Source organism: Ornithodoros turicata, chromosome 1 (assembly GCF_037126465.1).
Source record: "Ornithodoros turicata isolate Travis chromosome 1, ASM3712646v1, whole genome shotgun sequence".
In the NCBI taxonomy this organism is placed as follows: Eukaryota; Metazoa; Arthropoda; class Arachnida; order Ixodida; family Argasidae; genus Ornithodoros; species Ornithodoros turicata.
In genome coordinates, this window is record NC_088201.1 from 138,219,140 (window position 1) to 138,246,068 (window position 26,929).

The 26,929-nt window shown below is 51.5% G+C and overlaps 37 non-coding genes across 37 annotated transcripts; all 37 read left to right on the forward strand.

Annotated features, from left to right (window-relative positions):
* The first annotated feature begins 7,442 nt into the window (after nucleotides 1-7,442).
* Nucleotides 7,443-7,515, forward strand: Trnak-cuu (transfer RNA lysine (anticodon CUU)). The gene has a single exon. It is a non-coding gene; the product is annotated as a tRNA-Lys (tRNA).
* A 570-nt stretch (nucleotides 7,516-8,085) lies between these two features.
* Nucleotides 8,086-8,158, forward strand: Trnak-cuu (transfer RNA lysine (anticodon CUU)). The gene has a single exon. It is a non-coding gene; the product is annotated as a tRNA-Lys (tRNA).
* A 570-nt stretch (nucleotides 8,159-8,728) lies between these two features.
* On the forward strand, nucleotides 8,729-8,801 carry Trnak-cuu (transfer RNA lysine (anticodon CUU)). The gene has a single exon. It is a non-coding gene; the product is annotated as a tRNA-Lys (tRNA).
* Nucleotides 8,802-9,581: 780 nt separating this feature from the next.
* Trnak-cuu (transfer RNA lysine (anticodon CUU)) lies at nucleotides 9,582-9,654 on the forward strand. The gene has a single exon. It is a non-coding gene; the product is annotated as a tRNA-Lys (tRNA).
* A 144-nt stretch (nucleotides 9,655-9,798) lies between these two features.
* On the forward strand, nucleotides 9,799-9,871 carry Trnak-cuu (transfer RNA lysine (anticodon CUU)). Its single transcript has one exon. It is a non-coding gene; the product is annotated as a tRNA-Lys (tRNA).
* Nucleotides 9,872-10,015: 144 nt separating this feature from the next.
* On the forward strand, nucleotides 10,016-10,088 carry Trnak-cuu (transfer RNA lysine (anticodon CUU)). Its single transcript has one exon. It is a non-coding gene; the product is annotated as a tRNA-Lys (tRNA).
* A 354-nt stretch (nucleotides 10,089-10,442) lies between these two features.
* Nucleotides 10,443-10,515, forward strand: Trnak-cuu (transfer RNA lysine (anticodon CUU)). The gene has a single exon. It is a non-coding gene; the product is annotated as a tRNA-Lys (tRNA).
* A 996-nt stretch (nucleotides 10,516-11,511) lies between these two features.
* Trnak-cuu (transfer RNA lysine (anticodon CUU)) lies at nucleotides 11,512-11,584 on the forward strand. The gene has a single exon. It is a non-coding gene; the product is annotated as a tRNA-Lys (tRNA).
* A 144-nt stretch (nucleotides 11,585-11,728) lies between these two features.
* On the forward strand, nucleotides 11,729-11,801 carry Trnak-cuu (transfer RNA lysine (anticodon CUU)). Its single transcript has one exon. It is a non-coding gene; the product is annotated as a tRNA-Lys (tRNA).
* Nucleotides 11,802-11,945: 144 nt separating this feature from the next.
* Trnak-cuu (transfer RNA lysine (anticodon CUU)) lies at nucleotides 11,946-12,018 on the forward strand. Its single transcript has one exon. It is a non-coding gene; the product is annotated as a tRNA-Lys (tRNA).
* A 795-nt stretch (nucleotides 12,019-12,813) lies between these two features.
* Trnak-cuu (transfer RNA lysine (anticodon CUU)) lies at nucleotides 12,814-12,886 on the forward strand. The gene has a single exon. It is a non-coding gene; the product is annotated as a tRNA-Lys (tRNA).
* Nucleotides 12,887-13,246: 360 nt separating this feature from the next.
* On the forward strand, nucleotides 13,247-13,319 carry Trnak-cuu (transfer RNA lysine (anticodon CUU)). Its single transcript has one exon. It is a non-coding gene; the product is annotated as a tRNA-Lys (tRNA).
* Nucleotides 13,320-13,463: 144 nt separating this feature from the next.
* Nucleotides 13,464-13,536, forward strand: Trnak-cuu (transfer RNA lysine (anticodon CUU)). The gene has a single exon. It is a non-coding gene; the product is annotated as a tRNA-Lys (tRNA).
* A 144-nt stretch (nucleotides 13,537-13,680) lies between these two features.
* Trnak-cuu (transfer RNA lysine (anticodon CUU)) lies at nucleotides 13,681-13,753 on the forward strand. The gene has a single exon. It is a non-coding gene; the product is annotated as a tRNA-Lys (tRNA).
* Nucleotides 13,754-14,330: 577 nt separating this feature from the next.
* On the forward strand, nucleotides 14,331-14,403 carry Trnak-cuu (transfer RNA lysine (anticodon CUU)). The gene has a single exon. It is a non-coding gene; the product is annotated as a tRNA-Lys (tRNA).
* Nucleotides 14,404-15,193: 790 nt separating this feature from the next.
* On the forward strand, nucleotides 15,194-15,266 carry Trnak-cuu (transfer RNA lysine (anticodon CUU)). The gene has a single exon. It is a non-coding gene; the product is annotated as a tRNA-Lys (tRNA).
* Nucleotides 15,267-15,627: 361 nt separating this feature from the next.
* Trnak-cuu (transfer RNA lysine (anticodon CUU)) lies at nucleotides 15,628-15,700 on the forward strand. The gene has a single exon. It is a non-coding gene; the product is annotated as a tRNA-Lys (tRNA).
* Nucleotides 15,701-16,059: 359 nt separating this feature from the next.
* Trnak-cuu (transfer RNA lysine (anticodon CUU)) lies at nucleotides 16,060-16,132 on the forward strand. Its single transcript has one exon. It is a non-coding gene; the product is annotated as a tRNA-Lys (tRNA).
* A 574-nt stretch (nucleotides 16,133-16,706) lies between these two features.
* On the forward strand, nucleotides 16,707-16,779 carry Trnak-cuu (transfer RNA lysine (anticodon CUU)). Its single transcript has one exon. It is a non-coding gene; the product is annotated as a tRNA-Lys (tRNA).
* A 360-nt stretch (nucleotides 16,780-17,139) lies between these two features.
* On the forward strand, nucleotides 17,140-17,212 carry Trnak-cuu (transfer RNA lysine (anticodon CUU)). The gene has a single exon. It is a non-coding gene; the product is annotated as a tRNA-Lys (tRNA).
* A 580-nt stretch (nucleotides 17,213-17,792) lies between these two features.
* Nucleotides 17,793-17,865, forward strand: Trnak-cuu (transfer RNA lysine (anticodon CUU)). The gene has a single exon. It is a non-coding gene; the product is annotated as a tRNA-Lys (tRNA).
* Nucleotides 17,866-18,009: 144 nt separating this feature from the next.
* On the forward strand, nucleotides 18,010-18,082 carry Trnak-cuu (transfer RNA lysine (anticodon CUU)). The gene has a single exon. It is a non-coding gene; the product is annotated as a tRNA-Lys (tRNA).
* Nucleotides 18,083-18,660: 578 nt separating this feature from the next.
* Trnak-cuu (transfer RNA lysine (anticodon CUU)) lies at nucleotides 18,661-18,733 on the forward strand. The gene has a single exon. It is a non-coding gene; the product is annotated as a tRNA-Lys (tRNA).
* A 1,007-nt stretch (nucleotides 18,734-19,740) lies between these two features.
* Trnak-cuu (transfer RNA lysine (anticodon CUU)) lies at nucleotides 19,741-19,813 on the forward strand. The gene has a single exon. It is a non-coding gene; the product is annotated as a tRNA-Lys (tRNA).
* A 361-nt stretch (nucleotides 19,814-20,174) lies between these two features.
* Trnak-cuu (transfer RNA lysine (anticodon CUU)) lies at nucleotides 20,175-20,247 on the forward strand. The gene has a single exon. It is a non-coding gene; the product is annotated as a tRNA-Lys (tRNA).
* Nucleotides 20,248-20,606: 359 nt separating this feature from the next.
* On the forward strand, nucleotides 20,607-20,679 carry Trnak-cuu (transfer RNA lysine (anticodon CUU)). Its single transcript has one exon. It is a non-coding gene; the product is annotated as a tRNA-Lys (tRNA).
* Nucleotides 20,680-21,253: 574 nt separating this feature from the next.
* On the forward strand, nucleotides 21,254-21,326 carry Trnak-cuu (transfer RNA lysine (anticodon CUU)). The gene has a single exon. It is a non-coding gene; the product is annotated as a tRNA-Lys (tRNA).
* Nucleotides 21,327-21,686: 360 nt separating this feature from the next.
* On the forward strand, nucleotides 21,687-21,759 carry Trnak-cuu (transfer RNA lysine (anticodon CUU)). Its single transcript has one exon. It is a non-coding gene; the product is annotated as a tRNA-Lys (tRNA).
* Nucleotides 21,760-21,903: 144 nt separating this feature from the next.
* On the forward strand, nucleotides 21,904-21,976 carry Trnak-uuu (transfer RNA lysine (anticodon UUU)). The gene has a single exon. It is a non-coding gene; the product is annotated as a tRNA-Lys (tRNA).
* A 363-nt stretch (nucleotides 21,977-22,339) lies between these two features.
* On the forward strand, nucleotides 22,340-22,412 carry Trnak-cuu (transfer RNA lysine (anticodon CUU)). Its single transcript has one exon. It is a non-coding gene; the product is annotated as a tRNA-Lys (tRNA).
* Nucleotides 22,413-22,773: 361 nt separating this feature from the next.
* Nucleotides 22,774-22,846, forward strand: Trnak-cuu (transfer RNA lysine (anticodon CUU)). Its single transcript has one exon. It is a non-coding gene; the product is annotated as a tRNA-Lys (tRNA).
* Nucleotides 22,847-23,420: 574 nt separating this feature from the next.
* Nucleotides 23,421-23,493, forward strand: Trnak-cuu (transfer RNA lysine (anticodon CUU)). The gene has a single exon. It is a non-coding gene; the product is annotated as a tRNA-Lys (tRNA).
* Nucleotides 23,494-23,853: 360 nt separating this feature from the next.
* Nucleotides 23,854-23,926, forward strand: Trnak-cuu (transfer RNA lysine (anticodon CUU)). The gene has a single exon. It is a non-coding gene; the product is annotated as a tRNA-Lys (tRNA).
* Nucleotides 23,927-24,506: 580 nt separating this feature from the next.
* On the forward strand, nucleotides 24,507-24,579 carry Trnak-cuu (transfer RNA lysine (anticodon CUU)). Its single transcript has one exon. It is a non-coding gene; the product is annotated as a tRNA-Lys (tRNA).
* Nucleotides 24,580-24,723: 144 nt separating this feature from the next.
* On the forward strand, nucleotides 24,724-24,796 carry Trnak-cuu (transfer RNA lysine (anticodon CUU)). Its single transcript has one exon. It is a non-coding gene; the product is annotated as a tRNA-Lys (tRNA).
* A 578-nt stretch (nucleotides 24,797-25,374) lies between these two features.
* Nucleotides 25,375-25,447, forward strand: Trnak-cuu (transfer RNA lysine (anticodon CUU)). Its single transcript has one exon. It is a non-coding gene; the product is annotated as a tRNA-Lys (tRNA).
* A 1,224-nt stretch (nucleotides 25,448-26,671) lies between these two features.
* Trnak-cuu (transfer RNA lysine (anticodon CUU)) lies at nucleotides 26,672-26,744 on the forward strand. Its single transcript has one exon. It is a non-coding gene; the product is annotated as a tRNA-Lys (tRNA).
* Nucleotides 26,745-26,929: the final 185 nt, after the last annotated feature.

The following is a 26,929-nucleotide window of genomic DNA, read 5'->3' on the forward strand; positions in this document are numbered from 1 at the left end:
CATCACGTCACTCGTAAGACAATGCGGTGACCGTTGCGTCTGTATTTTTGCTTTCGTTGACGTCATGATGGACGGAGCGCGCACAGCGGATGTGTGACCTTCACGGCGTACCAAAGATATCTGCAGGTGCGTCGTGTGTCGGCGCCTTTTGTTGTCTTTTGCGGCGTTTCTTTCCATTGTTGTTGTTGTTTCCAGAGCCCTCCATGGAATCCAGCACGTCTCTCCCCGTTGCTATGGCCGTCTTTTTTACTGCGCGCGATATTCCTTCGCCATCGGCCAAATTCCGCGCCAAGCGCTTCAACGTTCTCTTGGCGATCGGTTTTATTTGCTGCCAGATGGGAACGATAAACTTGGATATGTTGCTCAACACACCGCCCCCTCGTTGGAAAAGGGGTCCCGTGTACACGGGAATTATTTTGGGGGAATTACGGTACATATTTGAAATGCAACGTTAGATTGGTTCTGCCTTTGGACCGCAACGGCAAACGTCTTCCCGTTTCGTCCGCGAGAACGATCGTCACTGAGGGAATTTCGAATTGAGACAGGTTAAAATACTGGATGTTATCTAACGTGTAGGTGACGACGTGCTTGTCTTTCTCGTAATAAAAGGGTAGTATTTTTAATATCGGTTTTTTCCCGCTCCCCACGTACGTGGGTTCCACGATATCTGTGTAGACGATTATGTTGTGAAACGGGGGTTCCAGGAGTACCTCGACGGAGCTCGTGGCATCCTCATCCCCCGTGAACACGGTACGCGATTCGAAGCCCAAAAGCACGGCCAGGTACTCGGAAAGTCTTAGGGTGGAGGTGCCCTCGGAAAGCCGAATTTTACATTTCTGTTCGGTTCCGTCGAAGCTGAAGCGCGCGCGTTCGCCTACGCGCTGGTTAATCGCATTTAGAAGTGCTTGCGGCGTCGCATAATAGCCGGGAGGCACATGTACTTGCAAAGATCGAGGAATTTTCGTCTTGATCGTGAAAGAAAATTGGCGCGCTACGGGGAGAGAGACGCGTAGCGTTTCTTCGTGTCCCTCGACGGCTGTGAGATGTAGCAGCTTGACAAAGGGTTCCGGTACGTGCAACCCTTTCGGTGTTTTCAGAGAGTACACGTTATCCGCGAATTCTAGCGAGGCGTCCAGCTTGTGCGTCTGGAAATACTTGTTGAGTGTGTTCCGTAGGGACGTGGTTTCCGAATTCAGAGTGACGTCGCCGAAAGCGACGGGTGCGGCGTGCTCCAATAAGATGGAGGTGGCTTCGCGTTCGCTCAATTTGGGGGGTTTCACCGCACGACCTGCTTCGCGGGACGCTAGCGAGGCGTCGAGCGCTTGCGCGAGCCGAGGGTCCAATTCCACGGCTTTCACGTCCACGGGTAAGACGAAGTCGTATCGCGATTTATTGTACGCGAAAGAAACGTCGAATTCCGAAAGGGCTTTTCCCAAATCCCTCTCGAGATCCGAGGTGACACGAAAAGTTCTGCCGGCTTCCACCGTGTCCTCGAAAGAAACCTCGATTTTCGCATCTTGCCTTTCGTAGCCGATATTTAAAAAATCGTTACTTATGCTGAGATCCATCAGACCGACTTTATACCGATTCGAGAGCTGAAGCGGACTATCGAAAGCTACCGTGAAGGCGTTGAGTTTATTCGAGGGAAACTTATCCATGCTGGCGTTCGAGAGCAGGTGGACGTAGATGTCTGACATCATTTCCCAATCTTGACCACGTCGCTGCTCGGAACCCAACTGTCGTGTTCTTTGTCGTAACCGAACCAGCGAACCAAGGAGAAGCTCTGACCGTTCAGTTGCTTCTTTCTCAGCACTTTCGTTACTGGCCAAGGCTGATTGGCGTCTCGGGTTACGACGAGTACCTCCTCCGGGTAGAAAGATCCGTCCACTTCCTTACCCCGGTAATCTTCCAGGTGTACGACGGGAGGAGAGGTGTCTCTCAGGCGGGAGACGGTGAAAATCTGAGGCGACCAACTCCCTTCCGAGCTCTTATGAAAACCTTTTCTGTGAAGTAGGACCCTCACTTTATCCCCCAGTTTGAGCTTCTTTTTCACGGAGGGTACGACGGGCTTCCCATTTATCTTATTGAACAGCTCCAATTCGTTTTCGGGCGTGACTTCGGACGGGCTGATGCCCAAAGTCCTGTGTTTGGTGGTGTTGTAGTCGCGCACGATCTTGGGAAGCGCGGAAACGAAGTGGTATTTTCCCGTTACTCTAAAATAACGGAATATTCTGTCGCGTAAAGTGCGTATGACGCGCTCTGCCTGCGACGCTTTGATTACTGGAGAGAAGGTAGAATACATGTGTACCTTCTTTCGTGAGAGATACTCCTTGACGGTCTTGTTGTAGAATTCCCCGCCTCTGTCGCAAAAGATGCGTGTAGGTACGTTACCTCCCCGAAAAAGTCTTATCATGGCCCTTTTCATTTCGGCGGGGCGCTTCGTCTTTAGCGGGAGGGTGCGCAGAAAGCGGGAGAGGGAATCGATTGCCACGAGAATGTAGCGGTAGCCACCGTTGAATCTCTTGTATTTTGAAAAATCGGCGAGGTCCATTTGCCACACGTCGTTGATCTTGAGTGCGATGATGCGTCTCCTATTAAACTTTCTTCTGACCGGATGGTGGAGCGTGTAGGCATCCAGCTTTCTGAGAATGGCGAGAGCCTTCTTTTTGCTCAAGTGATGCGCTTTTCTATAGCGTTCCACACCCCCCAAACCACCCTCTGGTTTCTCATATCCCTCCATAAGTCGTCCACGCAATGGAGGCCTGCTGCTGCTGCTGCTGTTGAGGCTCGCGAGATTTGGGTAGAGAAATCAGACGCAATAGTTTCGAGACTTTGGGGAACCAGGAAGGTTTCTTTCCCGTCTTACGTTGCAACAAATAATTGACGAGTTCGTAAACGGAGGAGTGTCTGATGGGCTTGCCCGACACGGAGACACAACCCTCGCGATCCCAGGAAAGAACCTTCTTTAATTCCGAGACGACCCTTTCCGCTTCCTCTTCGTCCACCTCTGGAGAGAGGAGCGAATAGTCAAAGTCATTTGTAGCGTCGGACGCCTTGTTTTTATTGTCGTAGGGGTCAAATCCGTACTGCTTGAGTATGCGATACAGTGCTTGCAGTATGAGTTTCACTTTGACGTCGTCACTCTCCTTCGAGGAAAGAATGTTTCCGATGGAGGAGGAGGTGGTCACTTCAATTCTCTTGGCCATTGGCGAAAAGGTTCAACACGGCGGAAAGCAGGAGAGGAACCACCGACGAAAGAACGCCCTGTCCTCGCTGCTGAGACAGATAGCGCTTCAAACGTTGCGGATTCTTGTGAATCTTTTTGTAGGCGAGCCGTCGTAAAAAGCGTTTGTGCTTCTTCAAACGCGCGAACGTATCTGGAGCTAGAGCCACCTTTCCGTTCAATACATTGAGGCAAATTTCGGAGAGGTGTTTCATGTCGGACGAGGACGAACGTCTCAAGACGTCGCGGCGGCGTGGAGGGGGTAGAGTGGAGAGTACTTTGAGTAAAGTGAGGTGAGGGCGGAGATTCATTTCGGAGCGTAGATATATTGACGTTCTCCCGGAAAGATATTGCTACGCAACCTGTGATCCTCGTGCGTATAGTTGTGAAGATCCACGAGTAAATATGCGTGGGGCGACGACATCGCTTGTTTATATGCGTCCAGAAAATACTCCAATCTTTTTCTGCCAAATAGCTGTTGGCCGAAATGTTCCATCTGGTGCACGCTGCGCACGGTGCGCCACAGGACGACGTAACTGGCGTTGTAGGATATTGTTCTAAAATGGCTACTGTCGAAAAAGATGTTTTGAACGAGTAAGAAGATCGAGGCGTTGGCGTGGTGAGAACCCCGAATGAAAAGATCGGTCACCTCCTTCAAGGAACCGGCGTCGGTCATGTGATCGTCGACGACGATCAGCGTAGCGCGCGACGTGTCCCACTCTCGCGGTAGCTCCTTGGTAAATTTTACGGAGTCCCCGAATTCGTCCTGCATGCTCGGCGAAGCATATTTCTGCACGTAGAATATTTGTGACGGAGGCTTGTCTACCACGTCGTTCAGGTTCCTCAACACGTTAGCAACGAACGTAGATTTGCCGCACATGGAGGGGCCGCTTAAGATACAGCGAAAAGGATGACGGAAACGAAAAGGTTCGGGGGAAGACATGTTGCGTGCGTACACGTTGCACGAAGAGAAGAAGAGACTGAGACTCGAAGAGAAATGCATCGCTTTTATTTACACATCCTCGTCGTCGTCCTCTACATCGGAACTGCGTTCCCAATACAGATTGTCCAGGCTAAAGTTGGACTTCTTTTTCGCCAGTCTGTCCGCCGCTAAGATGCGGTCGAGCGTCTTCATCTTGTCCTGACACATTTCTTGACGTGCTTGCAACCATTCCAGACGGTGGACTTGAAAGGCTTCCTCCACGATGCCGCGTATAAGTTCTTCGTTTTTTGTCTTTTCCTTGCGACGACGAGAAACGCAGGAGAATAAACCACACATGGCGTTTTCCACGTATCGGTCAGAATGATGACGCGAGCGCGGTGCGCGCTGCCTTTATACAGATAAACGCGCGCGCGCAAAGAACGGAGAATGAAAGCGAAACTGAAAAGCCACCCGTCGCCGCTAGGAGCGCGCGCGCGCGCGCAGCAGAGAGCCGAAACCGAAAACACCCGCGGCCGGCGCAGAGGGAGCTAGCAGCGCGCGCGCGCATGCGCGGACGGGTGGAGCAGAGGGCGCGCGCGCATCCATAGCTGCCCGCTGCGCGTCGCCTCACTCAGTTTCTCTCGGACCGTCGCGGAAGACGGACGTGCGCTCCGCGCGCTCGCTCAGTTGCTGGCTGCCTCTCGTAGAGAGCAGACGTATGTTCTCCGCGCTCGCTCAGTTTCTGCCTGGAAGTTGCCGCGGGGGAAAAGGTGAGTGAGTGATTTGACGCGCTCCTTTTCTCGTATGTTTGCCGTGTTTAGCGGTGACCGCGCTCGTGTTAAGCCTTTTCTCGCATGTTTAGACTTGTTTTGCGGTGTCCAAGCCTGTTGACGCATGTTTAGCGATGTGTGGTTCCCGCCTTGTGTTAGCTGCATAGTGTTGTGGTTAGGGCTAAGCGATCGCCCCCGTAAGCCTCTTTCCTCGTATGTTTGCCGTGTTTAGCGGTGACCGCGCTCGTGTTAAGCCTTTTCTCGCATGTTTAGCGATGTGTGGTTCCCGCCTTGTGTTAGCTGCATAGTGTTGTGGTTAGGGCTAAGCGATCGCCCCCGTAAGCCTTTTCTCGCATGTTTAGACTTGTTTTGCGGTGAGCAAGCCTTTTCTCGCATGTTTAGCGATGTGTGGTTCCCGCCTTGTGTTAGCTGCGTAGTGTTGAGGTTAGGCCTAAGCGATCGTCCCCGTAAGCCTTTTTCCCCGATGTGTACTGTTTTCTGTTTAGCAGTAGCGGTTAGACCTTTTCTCTCGCATGCCTAGACTTGTTTAGCAGTGCTGTCATTTTTACCTGGCGCTAGTATGTTGTTCTCTGTCTTTCTCGTCTAGAGCTATGATGATGGCGCCATCTGGTGTGATGCCTTGCAACTAAGTGGCCACCTGTCGTCGATCTCTGCAACCGCTGGGTACAAACTACCAACATGGCGGACGCTGGTCACTCGGGTGTTGCGGAGCGGCTTCTTCGCCACGGCATCGTTGATTTTCGAATAAATTGTTTCTCTCCACTCTATTTCCATCTTTTTATTTTATTTTCTGCCTATTTTTTTTATTTTGTTATGGACTCTCATAGTGCACAACGCTCAGCTGGCCTGGACACGAGTTAGACTTTCCCCAATTAGTGTGGTGGCTCCCTGGAGGGTGCTGATTAATGTGGGGGGTCCCAATTAGCTCTAATTGCTAATTAAATCGTGTTCAGGCCAGTTGGGCGTTGTGCACTGTGAGAGTCCAGTACCTACTACTCCCGCTCAGTCGGTAGAGCACGAGACCCTTAATCTCGGGGTCGTGGGTTCGAGCTCCACGTTGGGCGTTCCTGTTTTCCACTCAGTGGCTCCTTAGCATGCGTCTTTCGTAAATAGGCCTTCCATACTGTGTTTCCAATCAGGGCCACATGTGTATAATTTGAAGGTAATGGAGTAAGGAGTCTCCTGTCCCTGTACCTCACTTTCGTAGCGCCCGGCTAACTCAGTCGGCAGAGCACGAAACTCTTAATCTCGGGGTCGTGGGTTCGAGCTCCACGTTGGGCGTTCCTGTTTTCCACTCAGTGGCTTCTTAGCATGCGTCTTTCGTAAATAGGCCTTCCATACTGTGTTTCCAATCAGGGCCACATGTGTATAATTTGAAGGTAATGGAGTAAGGAGTCTCCTGTCCCTGTACCTCACTTTCGTAGCGCCCGGCTAACTCAGTCGGCAGAGCACGAAACTCTTAATCTCGGGGTCGTGGGTTCGAGCTCCACGTTGGGCGTTCCTGTTTTCCACTCAGTGGCTCCTTAGCATGCTTCTTTCGCAAATAGGCCTTCCATACTGTGTTTCCAATCAGGGTTACATGTGTATAATTTGAAGGTAATGGAGTAAGGAGTCTCCTGTCCCTGTACCTCACTTTCGTAGCGCCCGGCTAACTCCGTCGGCAGAGTACGAGACTCTTAATCTCGGGGTCGTGGGTTCGAGCCCCACGTTGGGCGTTGCTGTTTTCCGCTCAGTGGCTCCTTAGCATGCGTCTTTCGTAAATAGGCCTTCCATACTGTGTTTCCAATCAGGGTTACATGTGTATAATTTGAAGGTAATGGAGTAAGGAGTCAACTGTCCCTGTACCTGACTTTCGTAGCGCCCGGCTAGCTCAGTCCGTAGAGCACGATACTCTTAATCTCGGGGTCGTGGGTTCGAGCCCCTCGTTGGGCGTTCCTGTTTTCCACTCAGTGGCTCCTTAGCATGCGTCTTTCGTAAATAGGCCTTCGATATTGTTTCCAATCAGGGTTAGGTGCGTATAATTCGCAGCTAATGCATTAAGGAGTCTCGTGTCCCTGTACCTCACTTTCGTAGCACCCGGCTAGCTCAGTCGGTGGAGCACGAGACTCTTAATCTCGGTGTCGTGGGTTCACGCCCCACGTTGGCGTTGTTGGTTTCCGCTCAGTGGCTCCTAGCATGCGTCCTTCGTAAATAGGCCTTCGATATTGTGTTTCCAATCAGGGTTAGGTGCATATAATTCGCAGCTAATGCATTAAGGATTCTCGTGTCCCTGTACCACACTTTCGTAGCGCCCGGCTAGCTCAGTCGGTGGAGCACGAGACTCTTAATCTCGGTGTCGTGGGTTCACGCCCCACGTTGGGCGTTGCTGTTTTCCGCTCAGTGGTTCCTTAGCATGCGTCTTTCGTAAATAGGCCTTCCATACTGTGTTTCCAATCAGGGTGACATGTGTATAATTTGAAGGCAATGGAGTAAGGAGTCTCCTGCCCCTGTACCTGACTTTCGTAGCGCACGGCTAGCTCAGTCGGTAGAGCACGAGACTCTTAATCTCGGGGTCGTGGGTTCGAGCCCCACGTTGGGCGTTGCTGTTTTCCGCTCAGTGGCTTCTTAGCATGCGTCTTTCGTAAATAGGCCTTCCATACTGTGTTTCCAATCAGGGTTAGATGCGTATAATTCGCAGCTAATGCATTAAGGATTCTCGTGTCCCTGTACCTCACTTTCATAGCGCCCGGCTAGCTCAGTCGGTAGAGCACGAGACTCTTAATCTCGGGGTCGTGGGTTCGAGCCATACGTTGGGCGTTGCTGTTTTCCGCTCAGTGGCTCCTAGCATGCGTCCTTCGTAAATAGGCCTTCGATATTGTGTTTCCAATCAGGGTTAGATGCGTATAATTCGCAGCTAATGCATTAAGAATTCTCGTGTTCCAGTACGTCACTTTCGTAGCGCCCGGCTAGCTCAGTCGGTAGAGCACGAGACTCTTAATCTCGGGGTTCAATCCCCACGTTGGGCGTTGCTGTTTTGCGCTCAGTGGCTCCTTAGCATGCGTCTTTCGTAAATAGGCCTTCCATACTGCGTTTCCAATCAGGGTTAGATGCGTATAATTCGCAGCTAATGCATTAAGGATTCTCGTGTCCCACTACCTTACTTTCGTAGCGCCCGGCTAGCTCAGTCGGTAGAGCACGAGACTCTTAATCTCGGGGTCGTGGGTTCGAGCCCCACGTTGGGCGTTGCTGTTTTCCGCTCAGTGGCTCCTTAGCATGCGTCTTTCGTAAATAGGCCTTCCATACTGCGTTTCCAATCAGGGTTAGATGCGTATAATTCGCAGCTAATGCATTAAGGATTCTCGTGTCCCACTACCTTACTTTCGTAGCGCCCGGCTAGCTCAGTCGGTAGAGCACGAGACTCTTAATCTCGGGGTCGTGGGTTCGAGCCATACGTTGGGCGTTGCTGTTTTCCGCTCAGTGGCTCCTAGCATGCGTCCTTCGTAAATAGGCCTTCGATATTGTGTTTCCAATCAGGGTTAGATGCGTATAATTCGCAGCTAATGCATTAAGGATTCTCGTGTTCCAGTACGTCACTTTCGTAGCGCCCGGCTAGCTCAGTCGGTAGAGCACGAGACTCTTAATCTCGGGGTTCAATCCCCACGTTGGGCGTTGCTGTTTTCCGCTCAGTGGCTCCTTAGCATGCGTCTTTCGTAAATAGGCCTTCCATACTGCGTTTCCAATCAGGGTTAGATGCGTATAATTCGCAGCTAATGCATTAAGGATTCTCGTGTCCCACTACCTTACTTTCGTAGCGCCCGGCTAGCTCAGTCGGTAGAGCACGAGACTCTTAATCTCGGGGTCGTGGGTTCGAGCCCCACGTTGGGCGTTGCTGTTTTCCGCTCAGTGGCTCCTTAGCATGCGTCTTTCGTAAATAGGCCTTCCATATTGTGTTTCCAATCAGGGTTAGATGCATATAATTCGCAGCTAATGCATTAAGGATTCTTGTGTCCTTGTACCTCACTTCCGTAGCGCGCGGCTAGCTCAGTCGGTAGGGCACGAGACTCTTAATCTCGGGGTTCAATCCCCACGTTGGGCGTTGCTGTTTTCCGCTCAGTGGCTCCTTAGCATGCGTCTTTCGTAAATAGGCCTTCCATACTGCGTTTCCAATCAGGGTTAGATGCGTATAATTCGCAGCTAATGCATTAAGGATTCTCGTGTCCCACTACCTTACTTTCGTAGCGCCCGGCTAGCTCAGTCGGTAGAGCACGAGACTCTTAATCTCGGGGTCGTGGGTTCGAGCCATACGTTGGGCGTTGCTGTTTTCCGCTCAGTGGCTCCTAGCATGCGTCCTTCGTAAATAGGCCTTCGATATTGTGTTTCCAATCAGGGTTAGATGCGTATAATTCGCAGCTAATGCATTAAGGATTCTCGTGTTCCAGTACGTCACTTTCGTAGCGCCCGGCTAGCTCAGTCGGTAGAGCACGAGACTCTTAATCTCGGGGTTCAATCCCCACGTTGGGCGTTGCTGTTTTCCGCTCAGTGGCTCCTTAGCATGCGTCTTTCGTAAATAGGCCTTCCATACTGCGTTTCCAATCAGGGTTAGATCCGTATAATTCGCAGCTAATGCATTAAGGATTCTCGTGTCCCGGTACCTCGCTTTCGTAGCGCCCGGCTAGCTCAGTCGGTAGAGCACGAGACTCTTAATCTCGGGGTCGTGGGTTCAATCCCCACGTTGGGCGTTGCTGTTTTCCACTCAGTGGCTCCTTAGCATGCGTCTTTCGTAAATAGGCCTTCCATACTGTGTTTCCAATCAGGGTGACATGTGTATAATTTGAAGGTAATGGAGTAAGGAGTCTCCTGTCCCTGTACCTGACTTTCGTAGCGCACGGCTAGCTCAGTCGGTAGAGCACGAGACTCTTAATCTCGGGGTCGTGGGTTCGAGCCCCACGTTGGGCGTTGCTGTTTTCCGCTCAGTGGCTCCTTAGCATGCGTCTTTCGTAAATAGGCCTTCCATACTGTGTTTCCAATCAGGGTTAGATGCGTATAATTCGCAGCTAATGCATTAAGGATTCTCATGCCCCTGTACCTCACTTTCGTAGCGCCCGGCTAGCTCAGTCGGTAGAGCACGAGACTCTTAATCTCGGGGTCGTGGGTTCGAGCCCCACGTTGGGCGTTGCTGTTTTCCGCTCAGTGGCTCCTTAGCATGCGTCTTTCGTAAATAGGCCTTCCATATTGTGTTTCCAATCAGGGTTAGATGCATATAATTCGCAGCTAATGCATTAAGGATTCTTGTGTCCTTGTACCTCACTTCCGTAGCGCCCGGCTAGCTCAGTCGGTAGGGCACGAGACTCTTAATCTCGGGGTTCAATCCCCACGTTGGGCGTTGCTGTTTTCCGCTCAGTGGCTCCTTAGCATGCGTCTTTCGTAAATAGGCCTTCCATACTGCGTTTCCAATCAGGGTTAGATGCGTATAATTCGCAGCTAATGCATTAAGGATTCTCGTGTCCCACTACCTTACTTTCGTAGCGCCCGGCTAGCTCAGTCGGTAGAGCACGAGACTCTTAATCTCGGGGTCGTGGGTTCGAGCCCCACGTTGGGCGTTGCTGTTTTCCGCTCAGTGGCTCCTTAGCATGCGTCTTTCGTAAATAGGCCTTCCATATTGTGTTTCCAATCAGGGTTAGATGCATATAATTCGCAGCTAATGCATTAAGGATTCTTGTGTCCTTGTACCTCACTTTCATAGCGCCCGGCTAGCTCAGTCGGTAGAGCACGAGACTCTTAATCTCGGGGTCGTGGGTTCGAGCCATACGTTGGGCGTTGCTGTTTTCCGCTCAGTGGCTCCTAGCATGCGTCCTTCGTAAATAGGCCTTCGATATTGTGTTTCCAATCAGGGTTAGATGCGTATAATTCGCAGCTAATGCATTAAGGATTCTCGTGTTCCAGTACGTCACTTTCGTAGCGCCCGGCTAGCTCAGTCGGTAGAGCACGAGACTCTTAATCTCGGGGTTCAATCCCCACGTTGGGCGTTGCTGTTTTCCGCTCAGTGGCTCCTTAGCATGCGTCTTTCGTAAATAGGCCTTCCATACTGCGTTTCCAATCAGGGTTAGATGCGTATAATTCGCAGCTAATGCATTAAGGATTCTCGTGTCCCACTACCTTACTTTCGTAGCGCCCGGCTAGCTCAGTCGGTAGAGCACGAGACTCTTAATCTCGGGGTCGTGGGTTCGAGCCATACGTTGGGCGTTGCTGTTTTCCGCTCAGTGGCTCCTAGCATGCGTCCTTCGTAAATAGGCCTTCGATATTGTGTTTCCAATCAGGGTTAGATGCGTATAATTCGCAGCTAATGCATTAAGGATTCTCGTGTTCCAGTACGTCACTTTCGTAGCGCCCGGCTAGCTCAGTCGGTAGAGCACGAGACTCTTAATCTCGGGGTTCAATCCCCACGTTGGGCGTTGCTGTTTTCCGCTCAGTGGCTCCTTAGCATGCGTCTTTCGTAAATAGGCCTTCCATACTGCGTTTCCAATCAGGGTTAGATGCGTATAATTCGCAGCTAATGCATTAAGGATTCTCGTGTCCCGGTACCTCGCTTTCGTAGCGCCCGGCTAGCTCAGTCGGTAGAGCACGAGACTCTTAATCTCGGGGTCGTGGGTTCAATCCCCACGTTGGGCGTTGCTGTTTTCCACTCAGTGGCTCCTTAGCATGCGTCTTTCGTAAATAGGCCTTCCATACTGTGTTTCCAATCAGGGTGACATGTGTATAATTTGAAGGTAATGGAGTAAGGAGTCTCCTGTCCCTGTACCTGACTTTCGTAGCGCACGGCTAGCTCAGTCGGTAGAGCACGAGACTCTTAATCTCGGGGTCGTGGGTTCGAGCCCCACGTTGGGCGTTGCTGTTTTCCGCTCAGTGGCTCCTTAGCATGCGTCTTTCGTAAATAGGCCTTCCATACTGTGTTTCCAATCAGGGTTAGATGCGTATAATTCGCAGCTAATGCATTAAGGATTCTCATGCCCCTGTACCTCACTTTCGTAGCGCCCGGCTAGCTCAGTCGGTAGAGCACGAGACTCTTAATCTCGGGGTCGTGGGTTCGAGCCCCACGTTGGGCGTTGCTGTTTTCCGCTCAGTGGCTCCTTGGCATGCGTCTTTCGTAAATAGGCCTTCCATACTGTGTTTCCAATCAGGGTTAGATGCGTATAATTCGCAGCTAATGCATTAAGGATTCTCGTGTCCCTGTACCTCAGTTTCGTAGCGCCCGGCTAACTCAGTCGATAGAGCACGAGACTCTTAATCTCGGGGTCGTGGGTTCGAGCCCCACGTTGGGCGTAGCTGTTTTCCGCTCAGTGGCTCCTTAGCATGCGTCTTTCGTAAATAGGCCTTCCATATTGTGTTTCCAATCAGGGTTAGATGCGTATAATTCGCAGCTAATGCATTAAGGATTCTTGTGTCCTTGTACCTCACTTTTGTAGCGCCCGGCTAACTCAGTCGGTAGAGCACGAGACTCTTAATCTCGGGGTCGTGGGTTCGAGCCACACGTTGGGAGTTGCTGTTTTCCGCTCAGTGGCTCCTTAGCATGCGTCTTTCGTAAATAGGCCTTCCATATTGTGTTTCCAATCAGGGTTAGGTGCATATAATTCGCAGCTAATGCATTAAGGATTCTCGTGTCCCTGTACCACACTTTCGTAGCGCCCGGCTAGCTCAGTCGGTGGAGCACGAGACTCTTAATCTCGGTGTCGTGGGTTCACGCCCCATGTTGGGCGTTGCTGTTTTCCGCTCAGTGGTTCCTTAGCGTGCGTCTTTCGTAAATAGGCCTTCCATACTGTGTTTCCAATCAGGGTGACATGTGTATAATTTGAAGGCAATGGAGTAAGGAGTCTCCTGCCCCTGTACCTGACTTTCGTAGCGCACGGCTAGCTCAGTCGGTAGAGCACGAGACTCTTAATCTCGGGGTCGTGGGTTCGAGCCCCACGTTGGGCGTTGCTGTTTTCCGCTCAGTGGCTTCTTAGCATGCGTCTTTCGTAAATAGGCCTTCCATACTGTGTTTCCAATCAGGGTTAGATGCGTATAATTCGCAGCTAATGCATTAAGGATTCTCGTGTCCCTGTACCTCACTTTCATAGCGCCCGGCTAGCTCAGTCGGTAGAGCACGAGACTCTTAATCTCGGGGTCGTGGGTTCGAGCCATACGTTGGGCGTTGCTGTTTTCCGCTCAGTGGCTCCTAGCATGCGTCCTTCGTAAATAGGCCTTCGATATTGTGTTTCCAATCAGGGTTAGATGCGTATAATTCGCAGCTAATGCATTAAGGATTCTCGTGTTCCAGTACCTCACTTTCGTAGCGCCCGGCTAGCTCAGTCGGTAGAGCACGAGACTCTTAATCTCGGGGTCGTGGGTTCAATCCCCACGTTGGGCGTTGCTGTTTTCCGCTCAGTGGCTCCTTAGCATGCGTCTTTCGTAAATAGGCCTTCCATACTGTGTTTCCAATCAGGGTTAGATGCGTATAATTCGCAGCTAATGCATTAAGGATTCTCGTGTCCCGGTACCTCGCTTTCGTAGCGCCCGGCTAGCTCAGTCGGTAGAGCACGAGACTCTTAATATCGGGGTCGTGGGTTCAATCCCCACGTTGGGCGTTGCTGTTTTCCACTCAGTGGCTCCTTAGCATGCGTCTTTCGTAAATAGGCCTTCCATACTGTGTTTCCAATCAGGGTGACATGTGTATAATTTGAAGGTAATGGAGTAAGGAGTCTCCTGTCCCTGTACCTGACTTTCGTAGCGCACGGCTAGCTCAGTCGGTAGAGCACGAGACTCTTAATCTCGGGGTCGTGGGTTCGAGCCCCACGTTGGGCGTTGCTGTTTTCCGCTCAGTGGCTCCTTGGCATGCGTTTTTCGTAAATAGGCCTTCCATACTCTGTTTCCAATCAGGGTTAGATGCGTATAATTCGCAGCTAATGCATTAAGGATTCTCGTGTCCCTGTACCTCAGTTTCGTAGTGCCCGGCTAACTCAGTCGATAGAGCACGAGACTCTTAATCTCGGGGTCGTGGGTTCGAGCCCCACGTTGGGCGTAGCTGTTTTCCGCTCAGTGGCTCCTTAGCATGCGTCTTTCGTAAATAGGCCTTCCATACTTGTTTCCAATCAGGGTTAGATGCGTATAATTCGCAGCTAATGCATTAAGGATTCTCGTGTCCCTGTACCTCACTTTCGTAGCGCCCGGCTAGCTCAGTCGGTAGGGCACGAGGCTCTTAATCTCGGGGTCGTGGGATCGAGCCCCACGTTGGGCGTTACTGTTTTTCGCTGAGTGGCTCCTTGGCATCTGTCTTTCGTAAATAGGCCTTCCATACTGTGTTTCCAATCAGGGTTAGATGCGTATAATTCGCAGCTAATGCATTAAGGATTCTCGTGTCCCTGTACCTCACTTTCGTAGCGCCCGGCTAGCTCAGTCGGTAGAGCACGAGACTCTTAATCTCGGGGTCGTGGGTTCGAGCCCCACGTTGGGCGTTGCAGTTTTCCGCTCAGTGGCTCCTTAGCATGCGTCTTTCGTAAATAGGCCTTCCATACTGTGTTTCCAATCAGGGTTAGATGCGTATAATTTGCAGCTAATGCATAAAGGATTCTCGTGTCCCTGTACCTCACTTTCGTAGCGCCCGCTCAGTCGTCAGAGCACGAAACTCTTAATCTCGGGGTCGTGGGTTCGAGCTCCACGTTGGGCGTTCCTGTTTTCCACTCAGTGGCTCCTTAGCATGCCTCTTTCGCAAATAGGCCTTCCATACTGTGTTTCCAATCAGGGTTACATGTGTATAATTTGAAGGTAATGGAGTGAGGAGTCTCCTGTCCCTGTACCTCACTTTCGTAGCGCCCGGCTAACTCCGTCGGCAGAGCACGAGACTCTTAATCTCGGGGTCGTGGGTTCGAGCCCCAGGTTGGGCGTTGCTGTTTTCCGCTCAGTGGCTCCTTAGCATGCGTCTTTCGTAAATAGGCCTTCCATACTGTGTTTCCAATCAGGGTTAGATGCGTATAATTCGCAGCTAATGCATTAAGGATTCTCGTGTCCCTGTACCTCACTTTCGTAGCGCCCGGCTAACTCAGTCGGCAGAGCACGAGACTCTTAATCTCGGGGTCGTGGGTTCGAGCCCCACGTTGGGCGTTGCTGTTTTCCGCTCAGTGGCTCCTTAACATGCGTCTTTCGTAAATAGGCCTTCCATACTGTGTTTCCAATCAGGGTTACATGTGTATAATTTGAAGGTAATGGAGTAAGGAGTCAACTGTCCCTGTACCTGACTTTCGTAGCGCCCGGCTAGCTCAGTCGGTAGAGCACGAGACTCTTAATCTCGGGGTCGTGGGTTCGAGCCCCACGTTGGGCGTTCCTGTTTTCCACTCGGTGGCTCCTTAGCATGCGTCTTTCGTAAATAGGCCTTCCATACTGTGTTTCCAATCAGGGTTACATGTGTATAATTTGAAGGTAATGGACTAAGGAGTCTCCTGTCCCTGTACCTCACTTTCGTAGCACCCGGCTAACTCAGTCGGCAGAGCACGAGACTCTTAATCTCGGGGTCGTGGGTTCGAGCCCCACGTTGGGCGTTGCTGTTTTCCGCTCAGTGGCTCCTTAGCATGCGTCTTTCGTAAATAGGCCTTCCATACTGCGTTTCCAATCAGGGTTAGATGCGTATAATTCGCAGCTAATGCATTAAGGATTCTCGTGTTCCTGTACCTCACTTTCGTAGCGCCCGGCTAGCTCAGTCGGTAGAGCACGAGACTCTTAATCTCGGGGTCGTGGGTTCGAGCCCCACGTTGGGCGTTGCTGTTTTCCGCTCAGTGGCTCCTTAGCATGCGTCTTTCGTAAATAGGCCTTCCATACTGTGTTTCCAATCAGGGTTACATGTGTATAATTTGAAGGTAATGGAGTAAGGAGTCAACTGTCCCTGTACCTGACTTTCGTAGCGCCCGGCTAGCTCAGTCGGTAGAGCACGAGACTTAATCTCGGGGTCGTGGGTTCGAGCCCCACGTTGGGCGTTGCTGTTTTCCGCTCAGTGGCTCCTTAGCATGCGTATTTCGTAAATAGGCCTTCCATACTGTGTTTCCAATCAGGGTTAGATGCGTATAATTCGCAGCTAATGCATTAAGGATTCTCGTGTCCCAGTACCTCACTTTCGTAGCGCCCGGCTAGCTCAGTCGGTAGAGCACGAGACTCTTAATCTCGGGGTCGTGGGTTCGAGCCCCACGTTGGGCGTTGCTGGTTTCCGCTCAGTGGCTCCTAGCATGCGTCCTTCGTAAATAGGCCTTCGATATTGTTTCCAATCAGGGTTAGGTGCGTATAATTCGCAGCTAATGCATTAAGGAGTCTCGTGTCCCTGTACCTCACTTTCGTAGCGCCCGGCTAGCTCAGTCGGTGGAGCACGAGACTCTTAATCTCGGTGTCGTGGGTTCACGCCCCACGTTGGGCGTTGTTGGTTTCCGCTCAGTGGCTCCTAGCATGCGTCCTTCGTAAATAGGCCTTCGATATTGTGTTTCCAATCAGGGTTAGGTGCGTATAATTCGCAGCTAATGCATTAAGGAGTCTCGTGTCCCTGTACCTCACTCTCGTAGCGCCCGGCTAGCTCAGTCGGTGGAGCACGAGACTCTTAATCTCGGTGTCGTGGGTTCACGCCCCACGTTGGGCGTTGCTGTTTTCCGCTCAGTGGTTCCTTAGCATGCGTCTTTCGTAAATAGGCCTTCCATACTGTGTTTCCAATCAGGGTGACATGTGTATAATTTGAAGGCAATGGAGTAAGGAGTCTCCTGCCCCTGTACCTGACTTTCGTAGCGCACGGCTAGCTCAGTCGGTAGAGCACGAGACTCTTAATCTCGGGGTCGTGGGTTCGAGCCCCACGTTGGGCGTTGCTGTTTTCCGCTCAGTGGCTTCTTAGCATGCGTCTTTCGTAAATGGGCCTTCCATACTGTGTTTCCAATCAGGGTTAGATGCGTATAATTCGCAGCTAATGCATTAAGGATTCTCGTGTCCCTGTACCTCACTTTCATAGCGCCCGGCTAGCTCAGTCGGTAGGGCACGAGACTCTTAATCTCGGGGTCGTGGGTTCGAGCCATACGTTGGGCGTTGCTGTTTTCCGCTCAGTGGCTCCTAGCATGCGTCCTTCGTAAATAGGCCTTCGATATTGTGTTTCCAATCAGGGTTAGATGTGTATAATTCGCAGCTAATGCATTAAGGATTCTCGTGTTCCAGTACCTCACTTTCGTAGCGCCCGGCTAGCTCAGTCGGTAGAGCACGAGACTCTTAATCTCGGGGTCGTGGGTTCGAGCCCCACGTTGGGCGTTGCAGTTTTCCGCTCAGTGGCTCCTTGGCATGCGTCTTTCGTAAATAGGCCTTCCATACTGTGTTTCCAATCAGGGTTAGATGCGTATAATTCGCAGCTAATGCATTAAGGATTCTCGTGTCCCTGTACCTCAGTTTCGTAGCGCCCGGCTAACTCAGGCGGTAGAGCACGAGACTCTTAATCTCGGGGTCGTGGGTTCGAGCCCCACGTTGGGCGTAGCTGTTTTCCGCTCAGTGGCTCCTTAGCATGCGTCTTTCGTAAATAGGCCTTCCATATTGTGTTTCCAATCAGGGTTAGATGCGTATAATTCGCAGCTAATGCATTAAGGATTCTTGTGTCCTTGTACCTCACTTTTGTTGCGCCCGGCTAACTCAGTCGGTAGAGCACGAGTCTCTTAATCTCGGGGTCGTGGGTTCGAGCCACACGTTGGGAGTTGCTGTTTTCCGCTCAGTGGCTCCTTAGCATGCGTCTTTCGTAAATAGGCCTTCCATATTGTGTTTCCAATCAGGGTTAGATGCGTATAATTCGCAGCTAATGCATTAAGGATTCTCGTGTCCCTGTACCTCATTTTTTTGTAGCGCCCGGCTAGCTCAGTCGGTAGAGCACGAGACTCTTAATCTCGGGGTCGTGGGTTCGAGCCCCACGTTGGGCGTTGCTGTTTTCCGCTCAGTGGCTCCTTAGCATGCGTGTTTCGTAAATAGGCCATCCATACTGTGTTTCCAATCAGGGTTAGATGCGTATAATTCGCAGCTAATGCATTAAGGATTCTCGTGTCCCTGTACCTCACTTTCGTAGCGCCCGGCTAGCTCAGTCGGTAGAGCACGAGACTCTTAATCTCGGGGTCGTGGGTTCGAGCCCCACGTTGGGCCTTGCTGTTTTCCGCTCAGTGGCTCCTTAGCATGCGTCTTTCGTAAATAGGCCTTCCATACTGTGTTTCCAATCAGGGTTAGATGCGTACAATTCGCAGCTAATGCATTAAGGATTCTCGTGTCCCTGTACCTCACTTCCGTAGCGCCCGGCTAGCTCAGTCGGTAGGGCACGAGGCTCTTAATCTCGGGGTCGTGGGATCGAGCCCCACGTTGGGAGTTACTGTTTTTCGCTGAGTGGCTCCTTGGCATCTGTCTTTCGTAAATAGGCCTTCCATACTGCGTTTCCAATCAGGGTTAGATGCGTATAACTCGCAGCTAATGCATTAAGGATTCTCGTGTCCCTGTACCTCACTTTCGTAGCGCCCGGCTAGCTCAGTCGGTAGGGCACGAGGCTCTTAATCTCGGGGTCGTGGGATCGAGCCCCACGTTGGGCGTTACTGTTTTTCGCTGAGTGGCTCCTTGGCATCTGTCTTTCGTAAATAGGCCTTCCATACTGTGTTTCCAATCAGGGTTAGATGCGTATAATTCGCAGCTAATGCATTAAGGATTCTCGTGTCCCTGTACCTCACTTTCGTAGCGCCCGGCTAGCTCAGTCGGTAGAGCACGAGACTCTTAATCTCGGGGTCGTGGGTTCGAGCCCCACGTTGGGCGTTGCAGTTTTCCGCTCAGTGGCTCCTTAGCATGCGTCTTTCGTAAATAGGCCTTCCATACTGTGTTTCCAATCAGGGTTAGATGCGTATAATTTGCAGCTAATGCATAAAGGATTCTCGTGTCCCTGTACCTCACTTTCGTAGCGCCCGCTCAGTCGGTAGAGCACGAGACTCTTAATCTCGGGGTCGTGGGTTCGAGCTCCACGTTGGGCGTTCCTGTTTTCCACTCAGTGGCTCCTTAGCATGCGTCTTTCGTAAATAGGCCTTCCATACTGTGTTTCCAATCAGGGCCACATGTGTATAATTTGAAGGTAATGGAGTAAGGAGTCTCCTGTCCCTGTACCTCACTTTCGTAGCGCCCGGCTAACTCAGTCGTCAGAGCACGAAACTCTTAATCTCGGGGTCGTGGGTTCGAGCTCCACGTTGGGCGTTCCTGTTTTCCACTCAGTGGCTCCTTAGCATGCCTCTTTCGCAAATAGGCCTTCCATACTGTGTTTCCAATCAGGGTTACATGTGTATAATTTGAAGGTAATGGAGTAAGGAGTCTCCTGTCCCTGTACCTCACTTTCGTAGCGCCCGGCTAACTCCGTCGGCAGAGCACGAGACTCTTAATCTCGGGGTCGTGGGTTCGAGCCCCACGTTGGCCGTTGCTGTTTTCCGCTCAGTGGCTTCTTAGCATGCGTCTTTCGTAAATAGGCCTTCCATACTGTGTTTCCAATCAGGGTTAGATGCGTATAATTCGCAGCTAATGCATTAAGGATTCTCGTGTCCCTGTACCTCACTTTCGTAGCGCCCGGCTAACTCAGTCGGCAGAGCACGAGACTCTTAATCTCGGGGTCGTGGGTTCGAGCCCCACGTTGGGCGTTGCTGTTTTCCGCTCAGTGGCTCCTTAACATGCGTCTTTCGTAAATAGGCCTTCCATACTGTGTTTCCAATCAGGGTTACATGTGTATAATTTGAAGGTAATGAAGTAAGGAGTCAACTGTCCCTGTACCTGACTTTCGTAGCGCCCGGCTAGCTCAGTCGGTAGAGCACGAGACTCTTAATCTCGGGGTCGTGGGTTCGAGCCCCACGTTGGGCGTTCCTGTTTTCCACTCAGTGGCTCCTTAGCATGCGTCTTTCGTAAATAGGCCTTCAATACTGTGTTTCCAATCAGGGTTACATGTGTATAATTTGAAGGTAATGGACTAAGGAGTCTCCTGTCCCTGTACCTCACTTTCGTAGCACCCGGCTAACTCAGTCGGCAGAGCACGAGACTCTTAATCTCGGGGTCGTGGGTTCGAGCCCCACGTTGGGCGTTGTTGTTTTCCGCTCAGTGGCTCCTTAGCATGCGTCTTTCGTAAATAGGCCTTCCATACTGCGTTTCCAATCAGGGTTAGATGCGTATAATTCGCAGCTAATGCATTAAGGATTCTCGTGTCCCTGTACCTCACTTTCGTAGCGCCCGGCTAGCTCAGTCGGTAGAGCACGAGACTCTTAATCTCGGGGTCGTGGGTTCGAGCCCCACGTTGGGCGTTGCTGTTTTCCGCTCAGTGGCTCCTTAGCATGCGTCTTTCGTAAATAGGCCTTCCATACTGTGTTTCCAATCAGGGTTACATGTGTATAATTTGAAGGTAATGGAGTAAGGAGTCAACTGTCCCTGTACCTGACTTTCGTAGCGCCCGGCTAGCTCAGTCGGTAGAGCACGAGACTTAATCTCGGGGTCGTGGGTTCGAGCCCCACGTTGGGCGTTGCTGTTTTCCGCTCAGTGGCTCCTTAGCATGCGTATTTCGTAAATAGGCCTTCCATACTGTGTTTCCAATCAGGGTTAGATGCGTATAATTCGCAGCTAATGCATTAAGGATTCTCGTGTCCCAGTACCTCACTTTCGTAGCGCCCGGCTAGCTCAGTCGGTAGAGCACGAGACTCTTAATCTCGGGGTCGTGGGTTCGAGCCCCACGTTGGGCGTTGCTGGTTTCCGCTCAGTGGCTCCTAGCATGCGTCCTTCGTAAATAGGCCTTCGATATTGTTTCCAATCAGGGTTAGGTGCGTATAATTCGCAGCTAATGCATTAAGGAGTCTCGTGTCCCTGTACCTCACTTTCGTAGCGCCCGGCTAGCTCAGTCGGTGGAGCACGAGACTCTTAATCTCGGTGTCGTGGGTTCACGCCCCACGTTGGGCGTTGTTGGTTTCCGCTCAGTGGCTCCCAGCATGCGTCCTTCGTAAATAGGCCTTCGATATTGTGTTTCCAATCAGGGTTAGGTGCGTATAATTCGCAGCTAATGCATTAAGGAGTCTCGTGTCCCTGTACCTCACTCTCGTAGCGCCCGGCTAGCTCAGTCGGTGGAGCACGAGACTCTTAATCTCGGTGTCGTGGGTTCACGCCCCACGTTGGGCGTTGCTGTTTTCCGCTCAGTGGTTCCTTAGCATGCGTCTTTCGTAAATAGGCCTTCCATACTGTGTTTCCAATCAGGGTGACATGTGTATAATTTGAAGGCAATGGAGTAAGGAGTCTCCTGCCCCTGTACCTGACTTTCGTAGCGCACGGCTAGCTCAGTCGGTAGAGCACGAGACTCTTAATCTCGGGGTCGTGGGTTCGAGCCCCACGTTGGGCGTTGCTGTTTTCCGCTCAGTGGCTTCTTAGCATGCGTCTTTCGTAAATGGGCCTTCCATACTGTGTTTCCAATCAGGGTTAGATGCGTATAATTCGCAGCTAATGCATTAAGGATTCTCGTGTCCCTGTACCTCACTTTCATAGCGCCCGGCTAGCTCAGTCGGTAGGGCACGAGACTCTTAATCTCGGGGTCGTGGGTTCGAGCCATACGTTGGGCGTTGCTGTTTTCCGCTCAGTGGCTCCTAGCATGCGTCCTTCGTAAATAGGCCTTCGATATTGTGTTTCCAATCAGGGTTAGATGCGTATAATTCGCAGCTAATGCATTAAGGATTCTCGTGTTCCAGTACCTCACTTTCGTAGCGCCCGGCTAGCTCAGTCGGTAGAGCACGAGACTCTTAATCTCGGGGTCGTGGGTTCAATCCCCACGTTGGGCGTTGCTGTTTTCCGCTCAGTGGCTCCTTAGCATGCGTCTTTCGTAAATAGGCCTTCCATACTGTGTTTCCAATCAGGGTTAGATGCGTATAATTCGCAGCTAATGCATTAAGGATTCTCGTGTCCCGGTACCTCGCTTTCGTAGCGCCCGGCTAGCTCAGTCGGTAGAGCACGAGACTTTTAATCTCGGGGTCGTGGGTTCAATCCCCACGTTGGGCGTTGCTGTTTTCCACTCAGTGGCTCCTTAGCATGCGTCTTTCGTAAATAGGCCTTCCATACTGTGTTTCCAATCAGGGTTAGATGCGTATAATTCGCAGCTAATGCATTAAGCATTCTCGTATCCCTGTACCTCACTTTCGTAGCGCCCGGCTAACTCAGTCGGTATAGAGCACGAGACTCTTAATCTCGGGGTCGTGGGCTCGAGCCCCACGTTGGGCGTTGCTGGTTTCCGCTCAGTGGCTCCTTAGCATGCGTCTTTCATAAATAGGCCTTCCATATTGTTTTTCCAATCACGGTTAGATGCGTACAATTCGCAGCTAATGCATTAAGGATTCTCGTGTTCCTGTACCGCACTTTCGTAGCGCCCGGCTAGCTCAGTCGGTAGAACACGAGACTCTTAATCTCGGGGTCGTGGGTTCAATCCCCACGTTGGGCGTTGCTGTTTTCCGCTCAGTGGCTCCTTGGCATGCGTCTTTCGTAAATAGGCCTTCCATACTGTGTTTCCAATCAGGGTTAGATGCGTATAATTCGCAGCTAATGCATTAAGGATTCTCGTATCCCTGTACCTCAGTTTCGTAGCGCCCGGCTAACTCAGTCGATAGAGCACGAGACTCTTAATCTCGGGGTCGTGGGTTCGAGCCCCACGTTGGGCGTAGCTGTTTTCCGCTCAGTGGCTCCTTAGCATGCGTCTTTCGTAAATAGGCCTTCCATACTGTGTTTCCAATCAGGGTTAGATGCGTATAATTCGCAGCTAATGCATTAAGGATTCTCGTGTCCCTGTACCTCACTTTCGTAGCGCCCGGCTAGCTCAGTCGGTAGAGCACGAGACTCTTAATCTCGGGGTCGTGGGTTCGAGCCCCACGTTGGGCGTTGCTGGTTTCCGCTCAGTGGCTCCTAGCATGCGTCCTTCGTAAATAGGCCTTCGATATTGTTTCCAATCAGGGTTAGGTGCGTATAATTCGCAGCTAATGCATTAAGGAGTCTCGCGTCCCTGTACCTCACTTTCGTAGCGCCCGGCTAGCTCAGTCGGTGGAGCACGAGACTCTTAATCTCGGTGTCGTGGGTTCACGCCCCACGTTGGGCGTTGTTGGTTTCCGCTCAGTGGCTCCTAGCATGCGTCCTTCGTAAATAGGCCTTCGATATTGTGTTTCCAATCAGGGTTAGGTGCGTATAATTCGCAGCTAATGCATTAAGGAGTCTCGTGTCCCTGTACCTCACTCTCGTAGCGCCCGGCTAGCTCAGTCGGTGGAGCACGAGACTCTTAATCTCGGTGTCGTGGGTTCACGCCCCACGTTGGGCGTTGCTGTTTTCCGCTCAGTGGTTCCTTAGCATGCGTCTTTCGTAAATAGGCCTTCCATACTGTGTTTCCAATCAGGGTGACATGTGTATAATTTGAAGGCAATGGAGTAAGGAGTCTCCTGCCCCTGTACCTGACTTTCGTAGCGCACGGCTAGCTCAGTCGGTAGAGCACGAGACTCTTAATCTCGGGGTCGTGGGTTCGAGCCCCACGTTGGGCGTTGCTGTTTTCCGCTCAGTGGCTTCTTAGCATGCGTCTTTCGTAAATGGGCCTTCCATACTGTGTTTCCAATCAGGGTTAGATGCGTATAATTCGCAGCTAATGCATTAAGGATTCTCGTGTCCCTGTACCTCACTTTCATAGCGCCCGGCTAGCTCAGTCGGTAGGGCACGAGACTCTTAATCTCGGGGTCGTGGGTTCGAGCCATACGTTGGGCGTTGCTGTTTTCCGCTCAGTGGCTCCTAGCATGCGTCCTTCGTAAATAGGCCTTCGATATTGTGTTTCCAATCAGGGTTAGATGTGTATAATTCGCAGCTAATGCATTAAGGATTCTCGTGTTCCAGTACCTCACTTTCGTAGCGCCCGGCTAGCTCAGTCGGTAGAGCACGAGACTCTTAATCTCGGGGTCGTGGGTTCGAGCCCCACGTTGGGCGTTGCTGTTTTCCGCTCAGTGGCTCCTTGGCATGCGTCTTTCGTAAATAGGCCTTCCATACTGTGTTTCCAATCAGGGTTAGATGCGTATAATTCGCAGCTAATGCATTAAGGATTCTCGTGTCCCTGTACCTCAGTTTCGTAGCGCCCGGCTAACTCAGTCGATAGAGCACGAGACTCTTAATCTCGGGGTCGTGGGTTCGAGCCCCACGTTGGGCGTAGCTGTTTTCCGCTCAGTGGCTCCTTAGCATGCGTCTTTCGTAAATAGGCCTTCCATATTGTGTTTCCAATCAGGGTTAGATGCGTATAATTCGCAGCTAATGCATTAAGGATTCTTGTGTCCTTGTACCTCACTTTTGTAGCGCCCGGCTAACTCAGTCGGTAGAGCACGAGACTCTTAATCTCGGGGTCGTGGGTTCGAGCCACACGTTGGGAGTTGCTGTTTTCCGCTCAGTGGCTCCTTAGCATGCGTCTTTCGTAAATAGGCCTTCCATATTGTGTTTCCAATCAGGGTTAGATGCGTATAATTCGCAGCTAATGCATTAAGGATTCTCGTGTCCCTGTACCTCATTTTTTTGTAGCGCCCGGCTAGCTCAGTCGGTAGAGCACGAGACTCTTAATCTCGGGGTCGTGGGTTCGAGCCCCACGTTGGGCGTTGCTGTTTTCCGCTCAGTGGCTCCTTAGCATGCGTGTTTCGTAAATAGGCCATCCATACTGTGTTTCCAATCAGGGTTAGATGCGTATAATTCGCAGCTAATGCATTAAGGATTCTCGTGTCCCTGTACCTCACTTTCGTAGCGCCCGGCTAGCTCAGTCGGTAGAGCACGAGACTCTTAATCTCGGGGTCGTGGGTTCGAGCCCCACGTTGGGCCTTGCTGTTTTCCGCTCAGTGGCTCCTTAGCATGCGTCTTTCGTAAATAGGCCTTCCATACTGTGTTTCCAATCAGGGTTAGATGCGTACAATTCGCAGCTAATGCATTAAGGATTCTCGTGTCCCTGTACCTCACTTCCGTAGCGCCCGGCTAGCTCAGTCGGTAGGGCACGAGGCTCTTAATCTCGGGGTCGTGGGATCGAGCCCCACGTTGGGAGTTACTGTTTTTCGCTGAGTGGCTCCTTGGCATCTGTCTTTCGTAAATAGGCCTTCCATACTGCGTTTCCAATCAGGGTTAGATGCGTATAACTCGCAGCTAATGCATTAAGGATTCTCGTGTCCCTGTACCTCACTTTCGTAGCGCCCGGCTAGCTCAGTCGGTAGGGCACGAGGCTCTTAATCTCGGGGTCGTGGGATCGAGCCCCACGTTGGGCGTTACTGTTTTTCGCTGAGTGGCTCCTTGGCATCTGTCTTTCGTAAATAGGCCTTCCATACTGTGTTTCCAATCAGGGTTAGATGCGTATAATTCGCAGCTAATGCATTAAGGATTCTCGTGTCCCTGTACCTCACTTTCGTAGCGCCCGGCTAGCTCAGTCGGTAGAGCACGAGACTCTTAATCTCGGGGTCGTGGGTTCGAGCCCCACGTTGGGCGTTGCAGTTTTCCGCTCAGTGGCTCCTTAGCATGCGTCTTTCGTAAATAGGCCTTCCATACTGTGTTTCCAATCAGGGTTAGATGCGTATAATTTGCAGCTAATGCATAAAGGATTCTCGTGTCCCTGTACCTCACTTTCGTAGCGCCCGCTCAGTCGGTAGAGCACGAGACTCTTAATCTCGGGGTCGTGGGTTCGAGCTCCACGTTGGGCGTTCCTGTTTTCCACTCAGTGGCTCCTTAGCATGCGTCTTTCGTAAATAGGCCTTCCATACTGTGTTTCCAATCAGGGCCACATGTGTATAATTTGAAGGTAATGGAGTAAGGAGTCTCCTGTCCCTGTACCTCACTTTCGTAGCGCCCGGCTAACTCAGTCGTCAGAGCACGAAACTCTTAATCTCGGGGTCGTGGGTTCGAGCTCCACGTTGGGCGTTCCTGTTTTCCACTCAGTGGCTCCTTAGCATGCCTCTTTCGCAAATAGGCCTTCCATACTGTGTTTCCAATCAGGGTTACATGTGTATAATTTGAAGGTAATGGAGTAAGGAGTCTCCTGTCCCTGTACCTCACTTTCGTAGCGCCCGGCTAACTCCGTCGGCAGAGCACGAGACTCTTAATCTCGGGGTCGTGGGTTCGAGCCCCACGTTGGGCGTTGCTGTTTTCCGCTCAGTGGCTCCTTAGCATGCGTCTTTCGTAAATAGGCCTTCCATACTGTGTTTCCAATCAGGGTTAGATGCGTATAATTCGCAGCTAATGCATTAAGGATTCTCGTGTCCCTGTACCTCACTTTCGTAGCGCCCGGCTAACTCAGTCGGCAGAGCACGAGACTCTTAATCTCGGGGTCGTGGGTTCGAGCCCCACGTTGGGCGTTGCTGTTTTCCGCTCAGTGGCTCCTTAACATGCGTCTTTCGTAAATAGGCCTTCCATACTGTGTTTCCAATCAGGGTTACATGTGTATAATTTGAAGGTAATGGACTAAGGAGTCTCCTGTCCCTGTACCTCACTTTCGTAGCACCCGGCTAACTCAGTCGGCAGAGCACGAGACTCTTAATCTCGGGGTCGTGGGTTCGAGCCCCACGTTGGGCGTTGTTGTTTTCCGCTCAGTGGCTCCTTAGCATGCGTCTTTCGTAAATAGGCCTTCCATACTGCGTTTCCAATCAGGGTTAGATGCGTATAATTCGCAGCTAATGCATTAAGGATTCTCGTGTCCCTGTACCTCACTTTCGTAGCGCCCGGCTAGCTCAGTCGGTAGAGCACGAGACTCTTAATCTCGGGGTCGTGGGTTCGAGCCCCACGTTGGGCGTTGCTGTTTTCCGCTCAGTGGCTCCTTAGCATGCGTCTTTCGTAAATAGGCCTTCCATACTGTGTTTCCAATCAGGGTTACATGTGTATAATTTGAAGGTAATGGAGTAAGGAGTCAACTGTCCCTGTACCTGACTTTCGTAGCGCCCGGCTAGCTCAGTCGGTAGAGCACGAGACTTAATCTCG